Source organism: Petaurus breviceps, unplaced genomic scaffold, assembly GCF_028583685.1.
Source record: "Petaurus breviceps papuanus isolate PSGF00001 unplaced genomic scaffold, PetGlider_PUasm1.0 90895, whole genome shotgun sequence".
In the NCBI taxonomy this organism is placed as follows: domain Eukaryota; kingdom Metazoa; phylum Chordata; class Mammalia; order Diprotodontia; family Petauridae; genus Petaurus; species Petaurus breviceps.
This window is the reverse complement of record NW_027187372.1, coordinates 25,095,413-25,118,244: the sequence shown is the minus strand read 5'-3', so window position 1 is coordinate 25,118,244 and position 22,832 is coordinate 25,095,413. Positions and strand designations below refer to the sequence as shown.

General features: G+C 37.8%; 1 long non-coding RNA gene across 2 annotated transcripts in view; it reads left to right on the top strand.

The window, feature by feature from the left end:
- The first annotated feature begins 1,547 nt into the window (after positions 1-1,547).
- LOC138150917 (uncharacterized) overlaps positions 1,548-22,832 on the top strand; it is a 105,677-nt gene continuing 84,392 nt past the window's right edge. For both annotated transcript variants that reach the window (XR_011165683.1, XR_011165684.1), the window contains exon 1: positions 1,548-1,658. This is a non-coding gene — a long non-coding RNA (uncharacterized lncRNA). The remainder of the gene's footprint in view (positions 1,659-22,832) is intronic.

Here is a 22,832-nt window from a genome sequence, read left to right as displayed (position 1 = left end):
TCATACTTCCTCTCCTCCCAGAGAGCATTTGGTCCATACTTGCCTATATCTTGCAGAAGAGGTCTCCAGAATTTTTTCAGGAACTCATCTAAGTTCAAATACTTATTAGGAGCAGAGCAATGGGGTCCAAAGCCCAGGTCTTTTGATTTTGCTCCTTGGTTTCTGCATTAGGATTATTCAGTTTTGATTTTCATTGCTCACAGTCCTTTTACCCCAGGGCACAAAGCCCAGTGAGTCATTAGTACTCTATAAACTGTCACTGGACTGAAGTCCTGGAAAGAGTCCTGAGGGCTCTTATTCAAGACATTTGGATCTGATCCCAGCTCTGACCCATTCCTGACTGTATGACCTTAAGCAAGTCACATATCATTCATAGCCTCAATTTTCTTCTATATAGAATGGGAATGATAATACTTGTCCTATCTACCTCACAAAGAAAGGAAAGTCTTTGGAAAACTTAAGGTACTATGTGAGGGTTAAATATTTTCAGATCTCCCACAATGTACCTTTTATAAATTTAGGATTTAGCTGAAATAGTTATTTTAAGGAAATGATGTATTTTATGAAACATTAATATCTCTATCGCAAAATTCCATTCAGTCTTTAGCTGAATTAATAGTGTCTCGCTGCCCCATCCTTTCTGATCATCTTCTCTTTTCCTTTCATAGGGATGCTACTATACTCGCTCCAACTGTTTCTAATTAATATACTTGGGTTGTCACTGAGTGAATGTAACTCCACTTGAATTTTGTTTCTTTAAACACAACCAGTACATGTTCAACAAAGTTAACCTATTCCATATTACAGCGATTATATAAGACAAACAAATTTCATGGGGCATCATTATAGTGTTTGTGTAAACTACAGACAAACAGTAAAGAAAGGAGATTGAATGGGACCAGAAAATTTTGTTATATTGAGGTGTGTGTGTTTTTTCTCATTGAAGCAAAATATAGCAGTTCAGATTTGTTTATTTCTGAAAAGTTATTGTAGCCTTCAGAGTTGTGCAGAAATCAGTGCAAGATTCATATTTGACTTTGAATGCTATATTAAGTCTCCAAATATTGCCACTGACCACGACTTTCCCAGTAGTTTGAAGTCCTGGGAGCTCTGATGCAAGATGTTTGGACCAGATTCACTTAAACCATCAATGTTCTCTCATTTGCTGGTCTGCTTCCTAAGCACAAAAGTAAACCATCAGAGAGCAAACACCTTGCAGTTGGGAGGCAGAACTATGTGAAAGCCTTGGGTTATTTTTAACTTTCTCAGAATTCTGTTTAGAGGCTAGATGATGATGTATGGACATGCACACTCCATTCTGTATCTTCTATCAGAGTAACTTATACAAAACATATGTAAAGGCATGACTCTTAGTAAGTAACAGTACCAAAGTACCTTAATCCTTCTATCGACAACTGTCCTATTGGGTTACACAGTTTTAATCCCAGAGGAGTTGTCTCTTGACATTAAACTGTCCAAACAGTATTTATATCTGTGGCTGCCCTGCAAGATCACTTAACCCTGCACAGCAGTTTAAAAGTAGTTAATGACAGACCCAGCAAGACTTGTCCCTTATGAATGATCACAGAAGTTCGACCTGGGCTGTCATGGTTTATGGAGGAAGGCAGTTTGTCCATAGCCTGCTTCACCCACAGCAGGTAATTTGAAATGAAATGAGACAGTTTCTACAAGCAGATTGATTTGGGAATCTTGCCTGTTCTTCCCTTTGACCCTTGACAAGTTGACACTACAAAGATTGTGACTTTAAAAAATGATTGGGTGCAAATACATTTAGGTAGATGATTTACTGTGTGTTAAAGCAAGGACAGTGCATTTGGAGGGAAGCTTGTGAGGGAAGGTAATTGTAAACTTTAACAACACATGTTTTATGTTTCTGTATCTTATTAATTATCTTACTAGGAGAATCTACTGATAGCATCAGATCAAGTGGTTTATCTACCTGGAAAAAAAAAAGACCACTAACACTAGGTACCAAATAATAAGATTAAAGAGGAAAAGTAGAGATGTGTGTCTATTAGAAAGTCAATTATAAATGCTATTTGGGTTGCAAAGCCAATTTTTTTTTTGTATAAAGATAAGAAATTCATGTTGTCTTTGGACATACAGCTTCCCCATCTCTAATGGTCCCTCTTGGTTCATTTTGTAAATGTGGTTAAACAAACAAATATAGAAACACTGAGATTCAATGGGGGATAAGTTTGATTCTAGGTAATAGAGGAGTTTAGCAGATGATGCCAATAAAGAAGATAAAATCACAATCATGTGTTAATAAATATTTTCTTTAGTCCTAGTAAACACATTCAGATTTTGAGATAAAATCTTAAATAGTATGAATATATATAGATTCAATTTTTGTCTTTATAAAGCAAATTTTAAATCCTTAATGTAAGCATAAAGGAAATGGTTAGAAATGCATTATTTTCCAAAATCATGAAACAAGGGAAATGTTTTAGCTAGATAGATTTTTAAAATTTTTTTTCTTTTAATTTTTCTCTAACATAGACTTACATTCCTAAGGCAGGAAACATAATTTATGATAATTGTATATTTGTCAGCATTTTAATATGATTAAAATAGAATTTCTTTGTGGTACTAGCCAATGACTGTTTTTCTTAAGTTGAAGGTTTATAAACTCAGAACTGATCTCTGCAAAAGCTTCCTGAATTTTTTTAAACCATTCTAACCATTTTCTTTGCAGTATAATTTTGAAGATGCTAGTAAAAATATAACAAATTCCTTATTGGTATCAGTTGAAATTATTTACTACCCTTTCGAGTCATATCTTCATTGAACTATGTTAAAAGTATTTTGCTGAAATGTTTCTTTATGTTGTCCATTGGGTTTAATAGACGTGCCATTTAATAAGCTCTCTACCTGTAAGGATAGACTGTTTGACCTCTGTGACCTGCCACTGGTAGACATGGTATAAGATTGCTTTGTGAAATAAAGCTGTCGGTAACATCAACAAAATAAAAAATGATCGTATTCCAATACTCTCTGCTGAGTACTATGACAGCACTGAAATATGGAATAAAATTGAAAGTAGATTAGTTTTGGGTCTTAAGTCATGTTTTGACAAGATATAAGAGAGGAGAACATATCTTTGAACTTTTATTTTTAAAGTTTTTTAATGAAAATATTTATCATTTTGTAAGGTTCCTTTTTTTTTATCACATCTGGACTGTATAACCTTAAAACAATCCATTCTCTTATTGTGAGGGATATAAATACTATACTATCTCTTATATTAAATATCATAAAGGATCCATGCCCAGTCTGGGATTGTCTGACACTTGTAAGTTAAGAAGTGTCATGTTAATAAAAAAAAAAAGCTTATTGAGGAGGTTGAAAAATCAGTCATTAATAAGCCACATATTTTTTAAAGTATGTAAAGCATGTAAATACTATAGACAAGTGGGCTACATTTGCTGTATTTTCTGTTCACCTTTTAGAGTGTTTTGAATCTGAAGCAGTAGAATAAATATGTCAGGAGAGGAGTAAGGCTCGCCTGTGATGGCTTTAAACCTTAAGGAAATGGCAAATAGACACAATATGCATGCTATTAGAGTCTTTCAGCTGTCTGGTTATTTACGAATCAAATATACTTATGACCAGTCAGTGACATTGATAGGTCAGTGGATACTTTAGGGGTCTTTAAATGAATACTCAATCCTTTTGACTAGGGAATCATTATGTAAAAGAAATAAAAAGCCCAGCATTAAAATATGTTCACCAATTTTTTTCTTTTTTTAAACTAAGTATACTGATCAATTAGGTTTATACATCACAATTATTTCTGAATATACTTTTTCCCCCTTTTACTCCCCAGAATGGAACCTTTCCTCAGGTAACAGTGCTTATTTTGGCTCCAAATGCCTCAGGACCTTGTATGTCCCATTTCATCCCCTTTCTCTAGGGTTCTCCAATACCCTAGGGGAGTTGAAAGAGGGGGTGCCTTGCTTCTGTTATTGGTTCAAACCTGCCCACTGATTGTGTTATCAATTTTAAGAAGGGTCCAAGCACTCCGTTTCCATTAAACTACTTACAGTCAGATTAGCTTTTACAATGGAATATTTACATCAGAAGTATAATAAGAACAAATATATAAACATTTTCTCCTCCAACCTAAGGGAATACTCCCTCACGTTGGTCCCTGGAGAGGGGAGGTAGATTAGGTTCAAGGTTTAGCTTTGTCTTTTGAGAGTATTAGTCCCACCATGTTCCCTGCCTGAAGCCTCACTTGGCTTGTCTCTTTGCTCATGGGCTTTTCAGTGCTTCACTGCTCAGCTGGCTAGAATCCTGGGCTCCAAGATCACTATGGTTCAATCTCCTGTGTCAGGTGAACTCCACCCCCTGCAAGCAGCTAGAATCAAAAAAATGAAACATGACTAAAACCCCAAGTCTCCATTTCTCAGGGCTTCGGGGAAGAGGGAAGGTAGTTCTTCTTTTCTAGCTTACTCCATGGTGCCTTTGATGTAGGAGAAGCACCCATGAACACTGCTGGAAGTTTAGATGTTTACCTTGGTCAGGTACATGTAAAGATGCAGATAGTTTCAGCTATGGAGCCACTGAAAAGAGACTGTTCTCAATGATGTAGTAGGTCAGCACAGAATAACTTCTCTTGGAAACTGGTTCTTGGTGTCTACTATGTGGGTGCTTTTATATTGGGTGATTAGTGCATGTTCCAGAAACCAAAACCAAAAAGCAAAAGCAGACAAAAACACATACAGACACATACACAAAATACAAGCCAAACTAGAACAAAATGAAACAAAATGTCAGTGTCTGAAATTATATGCAACATTTCTGTTTATATAACTTTCTCTCCACCCCTCAATCTTCCCCCTTCTCCCCCTCACCTCCTAAGCTAAGGAGAAAATATATTTTTCACTCTCTCAGAGTTTGGATTCCTTCCACTAATCTTTTCATTTCTATCACTATAGTCATTATTGATATTGTTCTGGTTTTGTTGATTCTATTCTGCATCAGATCACACAGATCTTCCCACATTTCTCTGAATTCCTCTGGTTCATCATGCCTTACTGCACAACAGTATTTCATTACATTCATGAAGCACAACTTGTTCAGCCCTTCTCTTATCTATAGACACTCTTTTTGTTTCCAGTTTGCTATAACAGAAAGGGCTGAGATGAATTATTTTTGTCTCTGTTCTTTCTGGTTTTGACCTCCTTTGTGTGGACCTCTTTACCCTTTTTTACATGTTATGCAGGATACTTAAAGATAATACCTCAGATTGAATAGCTTATTCATCTAAGAATGAAACCTCTTGGGTTTACATGTTCTTTTACTTTAAAAAAACAAGATGCAAATTCAAGGCCTTGGTCAGAGAACAAATTATTATATTCATCCATGTGTATCTGCAGATTAGGGGTCTGTCCCTGGCCTCCACCAAAGTTAGTATGAGTTAACTTACTGGAAAAAAAGAGGAGCTTTATTTATTTTAATTTCAATTCTGCTTTATTTGATTTGGTTGCTTTAGATAGATTTGATCTGGGGATGTGGGGATGGAATGTTAGCTAAAGCCCTAGAGCAGGATCTAAGACACTTTTTTCTTGGACCTCTGTTTTTCCCCTTCTTTTTATTTCCCAGGGCCATGGACAAGATGAGTCATTTTTTTAATCTCCTTTAAAATTTCGACAGTGAGAAATAGAGACCTGGAAACTAAGGAGGCTAATGGTGAAAAGTAATGAACAAAGTTATTACTTCTGATTTCATATTTCTAAACTCTTAGAAGGAAAATTGACCCTAATTAGAAGATTTATGTCATTCCTTCTCCCTTGTCCCCCATTTAGGACTCCTGGCTTCCTTCAAAGCACTATTACCTCCTAAATACGCCAAGTTTTTCCCAATCCTCCTAGATATTACCAATTTTTCATCTTGAAATTGTATTATTTTGTATTTTAAACTTGGTATTATTTATGTTTGTATTACTTTATATAATTTCTATTTATTTTTCTGTGTCTCTGGTCTCCTCCTCTTGCTACCAGTAAGCTCCCTGAAGACAGGAATGGTTTCATTTCTGATTTTGTACCCCTTAGCTTTTTGAGCAGTACCTTGCATATAGGACTCTTAACAAATAGAGTGATACTTTGCCCCCTTCCCTGGTCCCAGATGTTAATGTCATTTTCTTCATCTCCTCCTCATATATACCTTCTTATTTTCTTGTTGACTCTCCTGTTAGAAATTCCTTAAGAGCAGGGACTGTGGTGTTTTTTGCTTTTCTTTGTACCTGCAGTGCCTAGCACATTGCCTGGCATCCAGTAAGCGGAACACTTGTTGACTGACGAATGACTTTAATTAAGTTGGTTATGAATTTCGTTAAGTTGGTTGAGCTGCTTGTTTCTTTTAACATTTTAAAAGATGCAGAAAATAGGTTAGTGTTGGGAATATTGCTTCTTAATTTGTTCCATTAGGTGATGGTCATGTTGACTTTGTTAAAATAATATCCTTCTAGGGGGGCCCATGAATAAGTATGGTCATTAGGCTGCTGTTATTTGTCACCATCAGTCAGTGTGGGCTTGACTCCCAAGCATGGAAGGTTGTTTTAAAAAAATATGACTATTAATGAGCAAGGCAAAATTTACATGTGTATTTTATTCAGGGGTTGCTTTCTGTCAAGATGCTAAATGGAGGAAAGATTCTCAATATGATGGGAGGGATCAGAGGCCCAAAGCTACTCTTGGGGGAGGAGGAATAGCTAAAGATGAACTCTGGGAAATAAGGTCTCAAATAGAATAGGTGGGAAGGGAGGAGAAAGGGATGGAAGGAGTTGAAAAGACCTCAGAAAACAGCTATAATAGGATCAGAGAAAAGAAAAGTATCTATATAGAAAATGAGGAGGAAACATCCTAGTATGCTGGCATACATATACAACCCTAGCTTCAAGACCTGGCTCCAGCATTACCTCTTTGTGTGACTTTGGGCAAAATCATTTTACTTTTTAAGGCCTAGGTTTTCTTCTATAAAAAGAAAGTGATCTCTGCCATATATTGACTCAGAAAAACATAATTTAACATTATGCTGTACTGTATTTTTATTTGTTTTGTTAGACATTTCCCAATTACATTTTAATCTGCTTCTGGCTCCCCTTGTGATCAGTGAGTCTGACAGCTCTGCTGTAGATGAAAGGGGGTGGATGGACCCTGTGACCTTCAAGGTGCCTTCAGTGAACCAAGGTGCTGAGTCTGTATGAGCTATTAGGAAGATATCCAGCCATCTGGGCGTGGGGTTTCATGTTATTATATGGGTCCTGTATCTTTGTTGAAATACAGAGAGGATGAAATGTTTAGAATCATACCTCATATATTTCTATATCTGAACTGAAACTACCAACCACATCCTCTCCTCAGGCTCAGTGACATCTGTAATGATATTGTGTGTACAGAGGAAGTGGACACATGCCTTCTGCCTGTTCGGTCAAAATCTCACCTCTCACATCTCTCTCTGAATTTTTCACACAGGACGTAGACCTGAAGCCTTGCTGCTGACTTAAGATGCTGTGGGGCCTGTGGGAGTCTGCTGTTTTCTCTCATTATGTTGTACTTATTTATATGGCCGAAAGGTGGCAGCACCGACTCCGGCCTCCTGCATCCCCATTTTCTTTTATGTAGCTACTGGACTTTGGCTGTGCTAATTCTCTCTCCCTACCTTAGGCATGGCACAGATCATGCATAGCATATTGGTGACCTTGTGTGGCCTGAAAAGATTCCATTAGATAAGACTTGTGAGAGTGCGCGATCAGTGGAAATAAAAGTTTGCTGATGAGTGTCACTGGGATTTTTGGCCAATTCCAAGTTCACCATTGAAATAAATTTCAGGGCAGTTGACAAAGCACTGGCTCAGAGTCAGAGGAACTGGGTTAAAATCTTACTTCTGATACTACCAGTGTGACCTTGGGTAAGTCACTTAATCTCCTTGTGCCTCAATTTCCCCAGCTGTAAAATAAGTTGTGTGGTCTGAATGGCTTCTATGGCCCTTTCTAGTTCATTATCTATGATCTCCATTGTCAGAAGGTAGGAAATAAAACTTTTTCTTTGAATCTAGGGATGATGGTAACAGCTAAAATTTATATAGTACTTTATAGTAAAGCATATTATATATGTCATTTCATTTGATCCTCACAACAGCTCTATGGGATGTAGCTACCACTTTGTAGAAAATCACAACCCAATGCATTTTTTCAGAACCAAGGCTGATAGTTTTATCAGAGAAAATGCTATTGTAGTCTAGGGAGTTTATCAGTTACCTTACCAAATGGCAAACTCTACATAGAAAAGTATTCTAATTATTGGAAAGCTGGTTGCCATTTTAGTGGAGTCCCCAAGCTAATGATGTTTTTTGGGGGAAAATTTCCAAATATAGATTCTCAAATGCTTAATTTAGTAATTTTTTACTACCTTATTTTCTGGTAAAAGAACGAGAAGCTCCATTGTCTTTGCTAATTTTCTCCAGATGTATATTTGAAAAAGTTTTCCCCACTTTGAACAGACCTTGTTAAGACCATAAAAGACAAAAAGATGGTACTTAAAAAAAAATTGAAAATGTTAATTTTAATTTTGCTGATTGCAATGAAATTTACCAAGCTATAGTGTTTTTCATTACTAGGATTCCTTCTGTGCCACCAGTCATTTTTAACTGGGAGAGGCAGCCTGATGTAATGGGTAGAAAATTGGTTTAGGAGTCAGGAAGACCTGGGTTTTTAAGTCCTGCCCTTGACATATACCCCTAGTATGGATCTGGACAAGGCCTTTACTATCTCAGTATGCTCCAGGGGAGGGGAACCTGTGACCTTGAAGCCACATGTAGCCTTCTAGGTTTTCAGGTGAGGCCTTTTGACTAAGTCCAAATATTACAGAACAAATCCTTTTATTAAGGGGATTTGTTCTGTGAAGTTTGGATTAGGTCAAAGGATTGCACTTGAGGGCCTAGAGGGCCACATGTAGCTACAGGTTCCCTATCCCTGTAGGCAATATACTGAGACTGTTTCAAAGCAAGTACTAACCTATATTAGTAAAATGAGTTTCTTTACTGGGAGTTCTGGATATCAATGCAATCACTGCTCTGCTTAAAAAAAAATAATCCTGAGTCAAAGTCAAGTCTTAGACAAGTCAAGCAGCAGACATTTAATGATAATCCTCTCTTTCTGCAAATCCCACTCTACCCTGCCCCTCTCTCCCAAATAATTTTGTTCTTTTAAATTTATTTTATTTTTCTTCTCAATCATTTTGGGAGGCTGAGTATGCCTTCTTTTTACTAAGGTTTTCATGAGAAAGATTATTTGTAAGACAACTAGAATTCTTTTAGCCTAAGGCCATTCTGTAGAGTCGGGAATGATAACTGTTATCAAGTCCCAGTGGCATTGATAAATGTGGGTGGGAACAATGCAAATGTTGTGGGTGGAATAGCATTTGAAAACTATGAGGAGACTATTAATAGTATCCTTTTTAAAAATAAGTTTTTCTGATGCCTATTATTTTCAAGTCACAGTCATCTCTGAAATACTCAGATGCTCAGTGAGCCTTTCCCTTAGTGAATCTTTCCATGTAACAAAGAGAAGCAATTTAATAAAATGAATGGGATCCACCCACCTTGCCTGACACATCCCTGAGTGTGATGGTGTAGGTAACCTTCCACATCTGTAGTTCTACACCTTTCCAAGGAAAGGAGGGAAGTCATTTCTATTTCTTCTTGGGTCCAAGATTGGTCTTATAATTTCATAGGATTTAACTTTGTTTTATTGTTTTTTTTTTTTAAATTTGTATTGTTGTGTGCCTTGTGAATTGTTTTCCTCGTTCTCCATCTTTTTCTCTGCATCAGATTATATGTGTTTTTCCATGTTCCTCTGAATTCCTCATATTTTTGAGGTCTGATGGTGAAATGATATTCTCTTACATGTATATATCACAATTTGTCTAGCCATTCCCCAGTTGATGGACACTTATTTTGTTTCCAGTGTTTTGCTATCATGAAAAAATGCTTCTATGAATATTTTGTTGTATTAGGACCTTTTCTGTACCTATTATGGTACCTGGCACATATTAATGCTCACTAATAAATGTTTTTGATTGATTGATGTCTTTAACTTTCTTCAAAGATGTTCCTGTGGGACATCTAGGTCGAAAGAGCGAGGGAAGACTAGGTTAAGAGCCATAGTTCTTAACCTTATTTGCATCATGGACCCCATTGGCAGCTTGGTGAAGCCAATGAACTCCTCAGAATAGTGTTTTTAAATGTATAAAATAAAATACATAGGATTAAAATGAAAACAACAATCAAAATATAATTACCAAAATATTTCTTTAAAAAAGAAATGTTTTCAGACCTTAAGTCAAGTACCACTGGAATAGATGAAACTTTCAAAGCTAGCTACTATTTCTTATTGACATTATAATATCATTGAGCTTTTCCATGAGCTATGGGTGCCAAACAACCTGGCAGGCTTTATGTTTTTTAAAAAATAATTTTCCTTTATTTTAAAATTAATTTTTAGAAAATAGAAAGTGGACTAGATAAGACAAAATTTAAGCAGTTCTCAGATTGCCATTTATTCAGACCTGACCTCAAGTGACATTTCACAGAACTGCAGAAGTTTAAGAGCTGGAAGGGACCTTAGACCTGAGCTGGTCCTACGTCTGCATGAATGCATGTCTTAACTCTGGTAAAAGGGAAGGAAACACATGGTCTGGATTCCATGCAAATCTTCCTACAGTATGAGCTCTGTTGCTTTGCAAAGTTGCTATTTAAAAAAAAAAAAAGCACTTCACTCTAATAATTAAATAACCCCTGCTTGGCTGATGGAATCTGGAATTGTGTGCCTCTTCCCTCTCCTTTTCTACTAAGGGGCTCTTCTTGGCTCTGGATCCACTCATGGAGAGTTCAAACTAACTCTAACTCTGACCCCTTCTTTGGAGGTCAGATTCTTTTATCTTACTTTCTCTATGTTGCTACCTTGGAGCTTAAGGGGAAAAATTACTCACAGTTTTAAGTTTGGTAAATGTCCAAGTTCTCCCTGAAGTGAGGAGTAGGAAAGTACCTGGTATATAATGTAGGTCAGGTAGAGGACAGCTATTTATTCTTTCCAAACAAAAAAGAAATGCTAAACATAAAAGGCTCTCACAAATACCCCTGGACTAGAAGAAACTTTCAATTCAAAGTTAGCTACTATTTGTTACTAAAGTTGAAAGATCATTGAACTAAGACTTAAAACAAGCCACAGCAAGAGCAGTAATATAACTTATGCTCTACTCTCCCTGGAGGTTGACACTGAAAACATCAAGACATGATGTAGTTTACTGTGAGTCAGTAAGCATTTATTAGGGGATTACTTGTGCCAGGGACTGTTCTGGGGATACAAATAAAGGCCAAAAAAAGAAATAGTCATCACCCTCAAGGAACTCATTCTAATTGAGGAGATAGCACGTAAAGAACTAGGAGTCTAGCATTTGTATGTGTGTATATTGTATATATGTATCTATATATATACATACATACATACATACATATACATATATGTGTGTGTGTATTTTACTCTGATCTCTCTCTCTTCCCCTATCCCCCACATGCATATATACATAGATATATCACATACATAAATAAAAGTAATCTAAAACTGAAAGGCATAAGCAGCTTGGGGCTGGCATAGGGTTTCTAGAAAGACCTCCTAAAAAAGGTGGGCTTTGAGCTGAGTCTTTAGGGAAACCAGAGAAACTAAAAGGTAGTAAAAGGACAAAGTATAATTCATGGGGGAGAGCCAGTGCAAAGGTAGGGAGGTGATAGCTGGAGAGATGCGTTTTAAGTGTAAGTAGAGATTGAGCGTGGAGGGGAAGGCTAGACATGTAGGAAGGGACTAGGTTATAAATAGCATTAAATTCCAAAGAGAAGGCTTTATATTTGATCCTGGAGGTAAGAGGGGGCCACTGGAGCCCATTAAGCAGGGGTTTACTTGGTCAGAACTATGGTTTAGAAAAGTGAACTAGGCAGTGCAATAGAGAATGGATTGAGGTAAGGTGAGCAGTAGGAAGGTTGTTACAGTGGTTCAGGTGAGAGGTGATAAGCCTAAACCAGAGTTGTGGCTATATGAATGGAGAGAAGGGGACATATACGAGATATTTTTAAATAGTATTTTTTTCAATTACCTGTAATGACAATTTTCAACATTAATTTTTTATAATATTTTGAATTCCAAATTTCTCCCTGTCTCCCCTCCCTGCTCTTCAAGATAGCAAGCAATCTGATAAAGGTTATACATGTGCAATCATGTAAAACACATGTCCACATTAATCATGTTGTGAAAGAAGAAACAGAACAAAAGGAAAAAAAAACTCCACAAAATAACAAAGAAAGTGAAAATAGTTTGCTTCTATCTGTGTTCAGACTCCGTCAGTTCTTTCTCTGGATGTAGATAGCATTTTCAGGCACGAGTCTTTTGAAATTGTCTTAGATCATTGTATTTTTGAGAAGAACTAAGTCATTCATAATTGATCATCGCACACTGTGGCTGTTACTGTGTACAATATTCTCCTGGTTCTGGTCACTTAACTCAGTATCAGATCATTTAAGTCTTTCCAGGTTTTTCTGAAAGCATCTAGTTTGTCATTTATTTTTTTTTAATTTAATTAATTTATTTGTTTTTAGTTTTCAACATTTGCTTTTTATAAGATTTTGAATTCTAAATTTTCTCCCCTTCCCTTCACCCTGCCTCCCCAAGGTTGTCATTTCTTATAATACAATAGTCTTCCATTACATTCATATACCACAACTTGTTCAGCCATTCCCCAATTGATTGGTATACCTTTGATTTCCTTTTTTTTTTTTTTTTTTGCCAACACAAAAAGAACTGCTGTAAATTTTTTTGTACTTGTGGGTCCTTTTTTTTTTTTTTAATGATCTTCTTATAATGATCTTCTTACTATAATACCTAGTAGTGGTATTGCTAGATCAAAGGGTTTGCACAGCTTTATAGCCTTTGCACATAGTTCCAAATTGCTCTCCAGAATGGTTGGCTTACTTCACCAGTCAACCAACAAAGCAGTAGTGCCCCACTTTTTCCACATCTCCAAGGTTTATCACTCCCCTTCTGTCATATTAGCCAAGCTGATAGGGGTGAGGTGGTACCTGTGAGAGATATTTTTGAAGGTAGTAACACAAATTGGCATAGGATCAGATATATGGAGTGACTGAAGAGTTGAGATTTCCCTGGGGTTATGAACTTGGATAACTGGGAGGAAGGTGGTGCCCTTAACAGTAATAGGCAAGGTTGTAAGGGGTAAGAATTTGAGGGCAAAGATAATGGAATTCTTGTTTTGGATATGATTTTGAGTTGCCTACGGGACATCTATACCCTTGCCCATCTAGTTTGAAGTGTCCAAAAAGGCAGCTGGAGATGTATGATTATAGCACAGCAAAGATGCTAGGGCAAGATATGTAGATCTGGGAATTACCTGCTAAATCAGCATTCATTTAAATTAATTTTTCACTTTGATTTTTCATTATCCAAACAATGCCCTCTAGGTCCCTGTTTTTTTTTCTTTTTTTCTTTTAGCCCTTTGCACATAGTTCCAAATTGCTCTCCAGAATGGTTGAATCACTTCACAAGTCTACCAACAACGTAGTAGTGTCCCAATTTTTCCACATTTTCTTCCAGGTTTATTGTTTCAAGGACCCTCAAATTGGTAGTTATAGTTCAGAAATTCTTCCTGCCAGCAGTTAGCCCCTACCACAGGATCCCGGATCGCTCTAACTCACAAGGTTGCCTCCAAGACAGTACATTGCCATCTTGGGATCACAGTTTGGTAATCTATACTCAGAAAAAAAAAAGAAGGCAGAAGAGGCAGCCAGGGGCCCATGCTCTATCCTCAAGCTCTCCTAAATTTTGTTGTTGTTCAGTCATTTTCCAGGCATATCTGACTCTTTATGGTCCTATTTGGGGGTTTTCTTAGCAAAGATTACTTGGCAAAGGCTTGCTGTTTCCTTCTCTTGCTCATTTTACAGATGAGGAAACTGAGGCAAATGGGGTTAAATCACCTGCCCATAAGTGTCTGAAGCTAGAATCAAACTCAGGAAGATGAGTCTTCCCGACTCCAGGCTTGGCACTCGAACTACTGTTCTACCTAGTTGTTCCTAAATTTTATCTACCCTCTTCTAGCCCATGGAGAGAACTGCTTCCCACATTCCCACATGGGGCCAAGAGTCTAAGGGGATTATTTCATGATCTCAAAGTGTTTGAGTCCTTCTAAACTGACTGGGACTAAAGCTGGCAGGACAGTTCGGTGTACTCTCCCTCAGGGTCAGATCTTTCTTACACTAATCCTGGAAGAGGATTCAGGTCTGGGACATTTGTCACAGACTATCAGTGTAGTCAAATGATTCTCATGTTTTATTTGACAAATCAAAGGGGATCCACTCAAGCTTTTGGGGTGGAGGAGGGATGTGTTCAAGGTGACAAATTAGGAAATATTACTCTGGCAAGGGTAGAGTCACTAGAAGAAGGAAGACAAGTTATGTTATATTATGATAGTGTTTGTCAAAGTGGGATGTGAGAAATTATTCATTGGGGTCAAGTAGTCAAAGAAAATAATAGAGCTGAGGAAAGCAGCACAACCAGTCCAGGGTGCTTATGGCAGCTGCCTATAGCAGGAACCCTGGCTAGGGAGTTCTTGCTGCCACTGGAATAGGCTATGTTATAAGCCTGCTTCACTAATGGGGGATGGGGAGGGAGGGATGATGAGTACATGGATACTTATGCTTATAGCTCCCCACCTTGAGAGGGGTCCAGGGAGACCTAGGCTGCTCTGCATCCAATTGTCATCTGTGAACCTGGAACTGACCTTCAGAATCATATATCCCCCTTATTTCTTTGTCATTAAGGAATACGGAAAATTGTCTTTTAAAACACATTAGAATTTATTATTAACATTCCTTTCTTTTAAAATTCCCTCCCCCCCCCACCCACACTGAGCAGGCAAGCGATATGATATCAAGTATACATGTGAAATCATGCAAAACATTTCCATGGAATAAGGAAAATTTTCAACAAAAATCTTTGCATAATTGGTATATGGGATTGAAAAAAATCAATATCATGATTCAGTAAGCAGAACCTATGGTGTACTTCTTTCATTTGAATCTATGCATCTTTGTGAAATACCTTTTTTTTAGTTATGACAGCCATTAAAAGCAAATATCAAACTGAACATGGAACTTGATTTTTGAATTGCTGTGTCATAAAGAGTTTAAGATTTTCAAAAATAATCAAGCCTATTTAGTCACATTGCTTTTACTAAAAAAGGTAAATTGTTTTAGAGAGGGCAAAAAGGTTTTCTATACTGTTAATGTGTAAAATAAAAAAAATTAGAAATACAGTACTCATTTCATCCTTTAAAAATTTTTAAATCTTCTTTTAAATCACCATTCAGCTGAAACTGATCTCTCCAAAGTAAGCCGTTGATTATAATTTAATTGCCAACTAGAATGACCTTTTCTCCACTAATTATTCTGTACTTTTTTGCATCATTTGACACCATTGACCATCTTCTTCTCCTGGATACTTGGCTATCAGGATTTGCATGACATTACTTTCTCCTGGTTGTCTTACCCATTCTTCATCCATATTATGCCCCCTAACTTTGGGTGTCCCCCAAAAAGGCTCTGTCCTGGGGGTCCTCTTCACTTTTCTCTTTATATTAGCTCTTGCCTGGTAGTCTCATTAGCTCCCATTGGTTCAAATATCATGTCTCCATAGAATGATATTTAGATCCCTATATCCATTCCTAGTCTCCTTCCCGAGTCACAGTCCTGTATCTTGTTCAGTTATGTCTGACTCTTTGTGACCCCATTTGGGTTTTTCTTAGCAAAGATATAGGAATGGGTTGCTGTTTTTTTTCTCCAGCTCATTTTACAAATGGGGAAACTAAGGAAACCAGGGTTAAGTGACTTGCCCAGGGTCACCAGCTAGTAATTGTCTGAGGCCAGATTTGAACCTAGGAAGATGAGGTTTTTTTTACCCCAGGTTGGCACCTAACTGTCCCTAGTCTTGTATTGTCAACTTCATAGGCATTTTGAACTAGGTGTTACTGTGGGCCAACCAAGATGATAGGCTTCTTCATAGAAAATACAGAAAAATAGGAGGGGCAGATTTAGGAAGGAAGATGACAAATTTAGTCCTAGATAAATTCTATTTGAAGTTTTGGAACATCCTAGTGGACACTTCTAGGGAGAGTTTGGAGGGTGGAGATAGAAATTTGAGAATCCTTTTCATAAAAGTGATAATTGAAGCCTTCATACCTTTGCCTAAGTGGTTCCCCCATGCCTGCAATTCACTCTTAGCTTCTAAAATATATAGCTTAGGTGGTACTTCCTACTAGAGACTTTTCCTGATAGTCTTTGCTAGTTCTCTCTCTCTCTCTCTCTCTCTCTCTCTCTCTCTCTCTCTCTCTCTCCATCCCTCCCTCTCTCCCTCCCTATTATTTTGGTATTACTTTGAATTTACTTATATAACCTTGCTTGACCTCCTTCCCTGAATCTTTTATAGTTACTCCAAGAGACTTCTCAATTGATGACATCAATTATTTCTGCAATATATGATGTCATCTCCATCTCATGGTTTGTCCTTTGTTCTTGAAGGGGACCATAACATCAGGGAGATGGTGACATGACTTCAACTGAATTGGATTTGAGGGATGGAGGACTGTGCACCATCACCAGCCTCATGTTCTCCTCCAGAGTCATCTCTCTCTCTTTTTTTTTTTTTAATAAGCAATCGGGGTTAAGTAACTTGCTCAAGGATACACAGCCAGTTATTTCTGGGTGTGGTGCTGAGTATCGCAGCTCAGATTTGATCCCCAGGTCATCCTGACACTAGAGCCGGTGCTCTTACTCGCTGAGCCACCTGGCCACCCCTCAGAGCCATCTCTGGTTATTTGAAATCAGAGCTGCATTACAACATGAGTATATGCTTATATATGGACATGTATCCCTTCTACCCCTGAAGATAAACTCCCTGAAAGCAGGAAAGTTTCATTTTTGTTTTTCTAACCCTAGCATTTTGCACTGTACCTTGTATATAACTTAATAAATATTTGCTATTAAAGTTGAATGATACTGCCATAAGAGAAGTACAGAGAGAGAAGAGGGTCTAGGAGAAAAATTGTAGAGAATACTAACTTAGGAGTAAGAGTAACTATCATTTTTTTCCAGTAGCGATGAATGGCTGTGAGAGTTGGACTATAAGGAAAGCTGAGCACCACAGAATTGATGCTTTTCAATTGTGGTGCTGGAGAAGACTTTTGAGAATCCCTTGGACAGCAAGGAGATCAAGTCAGTCAATACTTAAAGAAATTAATTTGGGCTATTCATTGGAAGTTCAAATACTGAAGCTTAAACCCTGAATACTTTGACCACATAATGAGAACACAGGACTCATTGGAAAAGACCCTGATGTTAGGAAAGATCAAAGGCAAAAAAGGAGAAGGAGACAGCAAAGGATGAGATGGGTAGATGGTGTCATGGAAATGATGAACACGAACTTGGACAGACTTTGGGAGATAGTGGAGGATAGAGAGATAGAAGGGCTGTGGTCCAATAGTGGTGAATAGAATGTGCTATGGTCCCCCAGCTCACAAAGAGTCAGATGCAAATGAACAACCAGCAAACTTAACAGAGTGATTAGAGAGGTAGAAGAAGAATCAGGAGTAAACAAGAGAGTACAGTGTCAGGAAAGCCAAAGAAGAAAGAATATCTCTAAGGAACAAGTGCCATGCTTTGTCAGGTGAGTCAAAGGTCCAGGAAGATGAGGGGAGACAAAGAAAATGGTTAAATTGAGGGATGAGGAGATCATTAAGGATCTTCATGGATAGTCTCATGACTTAGAGCTAGAAGATACTTTAGAAATCATGTCTAGAACTCTACTATTTCAGAGGAGAAAATGGTCATCTTGTTGATTGAAAGCGGTTTTAGTTGAATAGTGGGTGTTCATACTAATGAAAATATAGGAGAGAATCTAAATTATTAGAGGGAAGCATTTGCAAAGTTAAAGGTTTCATTAGGATCTAGGTTCTGGAAATGAGTATGATGTAGTTACAGGTTTTGTGGTAGACCAGGCCTAATGGTTGGGGTCCCCTAAGCATGTGACTCAACAGTGGTAAGAACAGCAATAATAGTACATAAATATGAAGAATTTATCTTGAATGAACAAATTAGACCATCCTCAGTCAGTTTCAGTTAATAAGCTCCCTTTAACCACTTACATCCTGAAAAATGCTTCTTTTCCCTGGGGGGAGCTGTGTGAGGTGAGGCAGAAAAGATAGGGGCCTGGTATGTTTCACACAAGATTGGAGGGGGTACAATGAAAACTGTGAAAGTGTTAAATTGCTGTAATAGCCCTGTTATGTATCATTTCCAAGCTAGTTGTCAGCAAACTTTTGACTGGTCTCTGAGGGGGAGGCTGCCCAATCTATAAACTCCTTTATTCTCACTTGGGAAATTTTAGTAGAAAGGAGGGGGCATCTTATCATTATCCCACTGCTGAAGGGGATGTTTCTGTAGACCAAGCCCTAACTTGGGGAATCACTAACAGGTGCTGTTGCTTTATTTGTAAAATTTTGTCCTTTTAGACAGCCTTTCTTATCAAGATCATTTCAAACTACATGAGTACAAAAGCGTAGGAGAAAGAGAAGCTTTTTATTTTGACAGGTGATAGGAAACTCTGGAAGTGTTTTATTTATCCATTATTTATCTACTATCTATCTATCTATCTATCTATCTATCTATCCAACACTAATTTTTTTAATTAACTATTTTTAGTTTTCAACATTCACTTTTATCTAAGATTCTGATTTCTAAAATTCCCTCCTCTTCCTTCCCCTCCCACTCCCCAAGACCACATGTAATCTGATAGATGCTATACATGTACAATCATATTAAACATATTTCCACATTAGTCATGATCTAACTCTAATTATAATGACCATTTCTAGACATAGGTGATGGATAGTGAAAACATTTAATAAGTGTTTACCATGCTGCACACACTGGGGCAAGTCAGACGGTCCCTGCCTCATGGAGCTTACATTCTAGTTGGAGAATATAACTCATAAAGCAGAGTTAGAAAGATTGGGAAATGGGAGTGGTGGCTTGGCCCATGGGATCCAGTTAGGAAGCAACACTAATCTCCTTGCTTTTTCTCAAACTAGATATGCCATCCCTGACTCTGGGCATTTTCATTGGAACTCTCCTTACTCATCTCCATCTTCTGACTGCTCTGGCTTCCTTCAAGTCCCAGTTAAAAATCTCACCTTTTACAAGAAACCTTTTCTGTTCCCCCTTAAAGTTATTGTCTACCCTCTGTTGGTTCTCTCTGTACTTGTTTGTACGTGGTTTCCACAGTCTTCCCCTTTAGACTGTGAGCTCCCTGAAAGCAGGGATTGTCTTTTGCCTTTGTATCCCTAACACTTAATACGGTGTTAGGGTAAGCACATGGTAAATGCTTAATAAATGCTTTTTGACAGACCAACTGGTTCTGAGGTTTGGATCCCAACAAGATTAGACAAAAGCTGATTTGCTCCCTGGTGGAGGGGAGTAGTCTGAAGTAGAGGAGATCAGAGAAATAGATTTGTACATGAAACTAAACGCCTGTTAGGAACAGCCTGCTTTCCCTTTTAAGTATATAGTAAAGTCAATGTGTTCCTTTCAGAGCTCTCCTGTTTGTCTTTTCCTTCTGGTTGTGTGTGTGTGTATGTGTGTGTTTTGATAACTTTCTTTTTGGGGGGGTGACCCTATTGTTCCCCCCTCCCCCCAAGAAAAAAACAACAAACAAATCTAAAACCCTTTAACAAGTAGGCCTAGTTAAGAAATATAAATCCCCACATTGGTCTTGTCACAGGCTTATGTTCTTTCCTCTTAATTCCCCTTTTAGGTTCTATACTCCAATGCCAAGGTTTGTTTTGGTTATGACTAATCCCTCACTAGCCCTACCACGGGTTTACTCGAGCCACCTAAAAACTCAGCTGATTGTTCAGTTTTCAGTGGGAGTGTTTAGACCTCAGAAACTCACAAATGCTATAAATTAGGGCTTGATTTATTGTTTTATTGATTGTCCCAACTTAAGAAAGTGATGGAGAAAATGTTAATAATACCAATTATGCTTAACTCTGTGTCTTTTGCACATCTCCCCTCTCCCCAAGCAGTTGTTAAACATTTAACAGTACATTCCTGAATCATACCTTCATTCTTAAATCTGTCTTTACCTAATTCCATTGTTTTATATATTTATTTTTTAAATTAAATTTTATTTTTTTAAAAATTATCAAGCATTTATTTTTTTCTCCCTCCCCAGTTTTAAGAGAAAAGTCATATCAAGTCATCATGTATTTCTTAGGAGCTTATCACGTGCCAGGTACTGTGCTGAGTGCTGGGGATACAGACAAATCTTTTCTCTCAGGGAGCTTACAGGGTAATGGGGAAGACAACAGGAAAACAACTATGTAGAAACATGACATATACAGGATAAATTTGAGCTAATCTCAGAGGGAAGACTGGTCTTTTCTAGCATTAAGGAGGTATGGAAAAGGCTTCTTTCAGAAATATTACAAGGTTAGACTTGAAGGGAGCAAGGAAAACTGGAAGGTAGAGATGAAGAGAGAAAGCATTCCAGGTATGAGAGACAGTGCGAATGTCCATAGCTGGGAGATGGAATGTCTTGTTGAGAAACAGGAAGGACCCAGATTCCTGGATTGCAGCATACGTAGAGGAGAATAAGGTGTAAGAAAACTATAAAGGCAAGAAGTGGCCAGATTGTAGAGGAGCTTTAAAAACCAAACAGGATTTTATATTTTATCCTAAAAGTAATTGTTTTAGTCATGTCTGACTCTTCATGACTCCATCTGGGGTTTTCTTGGCAAAGACAATTGAGTGGTTTGCCATTTCCTTCTCCAGGTCACATTTGAACTCAGATCTTCCTGACTACAGGGCTGGCACTCTATCCATTGTGTCACCTAGCTAACTACTGGAGTTTATTAAATGGGGTAGATGATGTGGTCAGACCTGTGTCTTGAGAAAATCTCTTTGAATCGCTGAGTCAAGAATGAATTAGAGTGGAGAGAAGCTGACAATAGATGATGAGAACCTGTAGTTGGGTGGTGATAGTGTCAGAGGAGAGAAGGTGGTATATATGAGAGATGTTATAAAAGTAGAAATAATAGGACTTGACAACTGATTGGATATGGGGGGTGAGAAGGAGAGGTGTCAAGGATGACACATAGGTTGTGAGCCTGGAGGAATGAGATGATAATATAGAGGTACCCTCTATTATTAGAAGAGAAGTAAAGAAGGGCGGAGAGATAATTAGTTATTTTGAACATGCTGAGTTTAAGATGACAATGAGACATCCATTTGGAGATTTCCATTATGCTGCTGGAGATTTGAGACTGGAGGTCAGGAGAGAAGTTAGGGTTGGATAAATCAATCTGAGAATCAGCTGCAAAGAAATAATAATTGAGTCCATGGAAGCTGAGAAAAAGAACATGGGTTTAATCTATTTCTATTGGAATTGGTTGCATGACATGGGAGATGTCCAGTATGGTGTGCCCTCTATAAAGCAGTTTCTGTGCTCTATGAGCAAAGCAGAAAGGCAGCAACTCGAAAGAAATGGGACGAAAATTTAGAGACATTGCCACCTCAAATATTCATATGGACTACTTGTGCTGGACCTAAGGTAGAGCTTCCCAAGCTTGCGCTGAGAGCAATACGTTGAGACCAATAGGATCAGCCACAGGCGACGACACTGCAACTTGGTTCCAACATAGTGACCTCATGTTGGTCTTCTTTGAGAACGAAGGACATCCAACCATTTCTATATAATGTGTGTCCAGCCCGCCTTTGGGTCAGATAAAAGTGAGGTTCATATGATGCCCATCCTTCTGCTCCTTCCATGTCTGTTTGTCACCTTGTGCACCCCTACTAGAGGAGAGATCAATGTCCCTTCCTTTCTTCCTTTCTCCAGTTTATCCCCTTTCTTTTCCTCCTAGATTTATCTTATTTAACTTCCTCTATGATCCTTCAAAGACCTCAGGGTTTGGAAGGGACACTTTTTTCTTTTTTTTTTTCCCATTAGAATGTACACACTTTATCATTGTATAGCCCCTTCTACAAGTACAAGTGTATTTTCTTTTCTAGTTTTCTTTTTTTGCTTGATTCCTGTGTTTTCATTTCAAAGCTTCTACTCACCTCTGCTCTTTTAGTCCTTGTTTATTAAACATCTACATTTTTCCTGTCGGATTATGATCAATTTTGCAGACTAAGTTATTCTTTATTGTAAGCATTTATCTTTTGTCTCTTGGAATATTGTATTCCATGATCTTTCTTTGATAGTGGCAGCTGCCAAGTATTATGTGAACCTGATGGTGGTTCCTTGGTACTTGAACTTTTTTATTTTGACTATTTGCAAGGATTTTTTCTTTGACCAAGAACCTCTGGATTTTGGCCATAGTGTTCCCAAAAGTTTTCATTTTGGATTTTCTTTCAGGAAGTGATTGAGGGATTAATTTTTTTTTTTTTACTCTGCCCTCTAGTTCTAATAGAACTGGGAAGTTTTCTCATGATTTCTTGAAATAGAGTATTCAGGCTTTTTTGGGGGGGTCCAGATTTTCAGGAGACCTGAATTGTAGATTATTTTTTCTTGACACATTTTCCAGGTCAGTTTTTGCTAGTAAGGACTTGACATTTCCATCTGGCCTCTCTCCCTTCTCTCTCCCCTTCCTTCCTTCCTTCCTTCCTTCCTTCCTTCCTTCCTTCCTTCC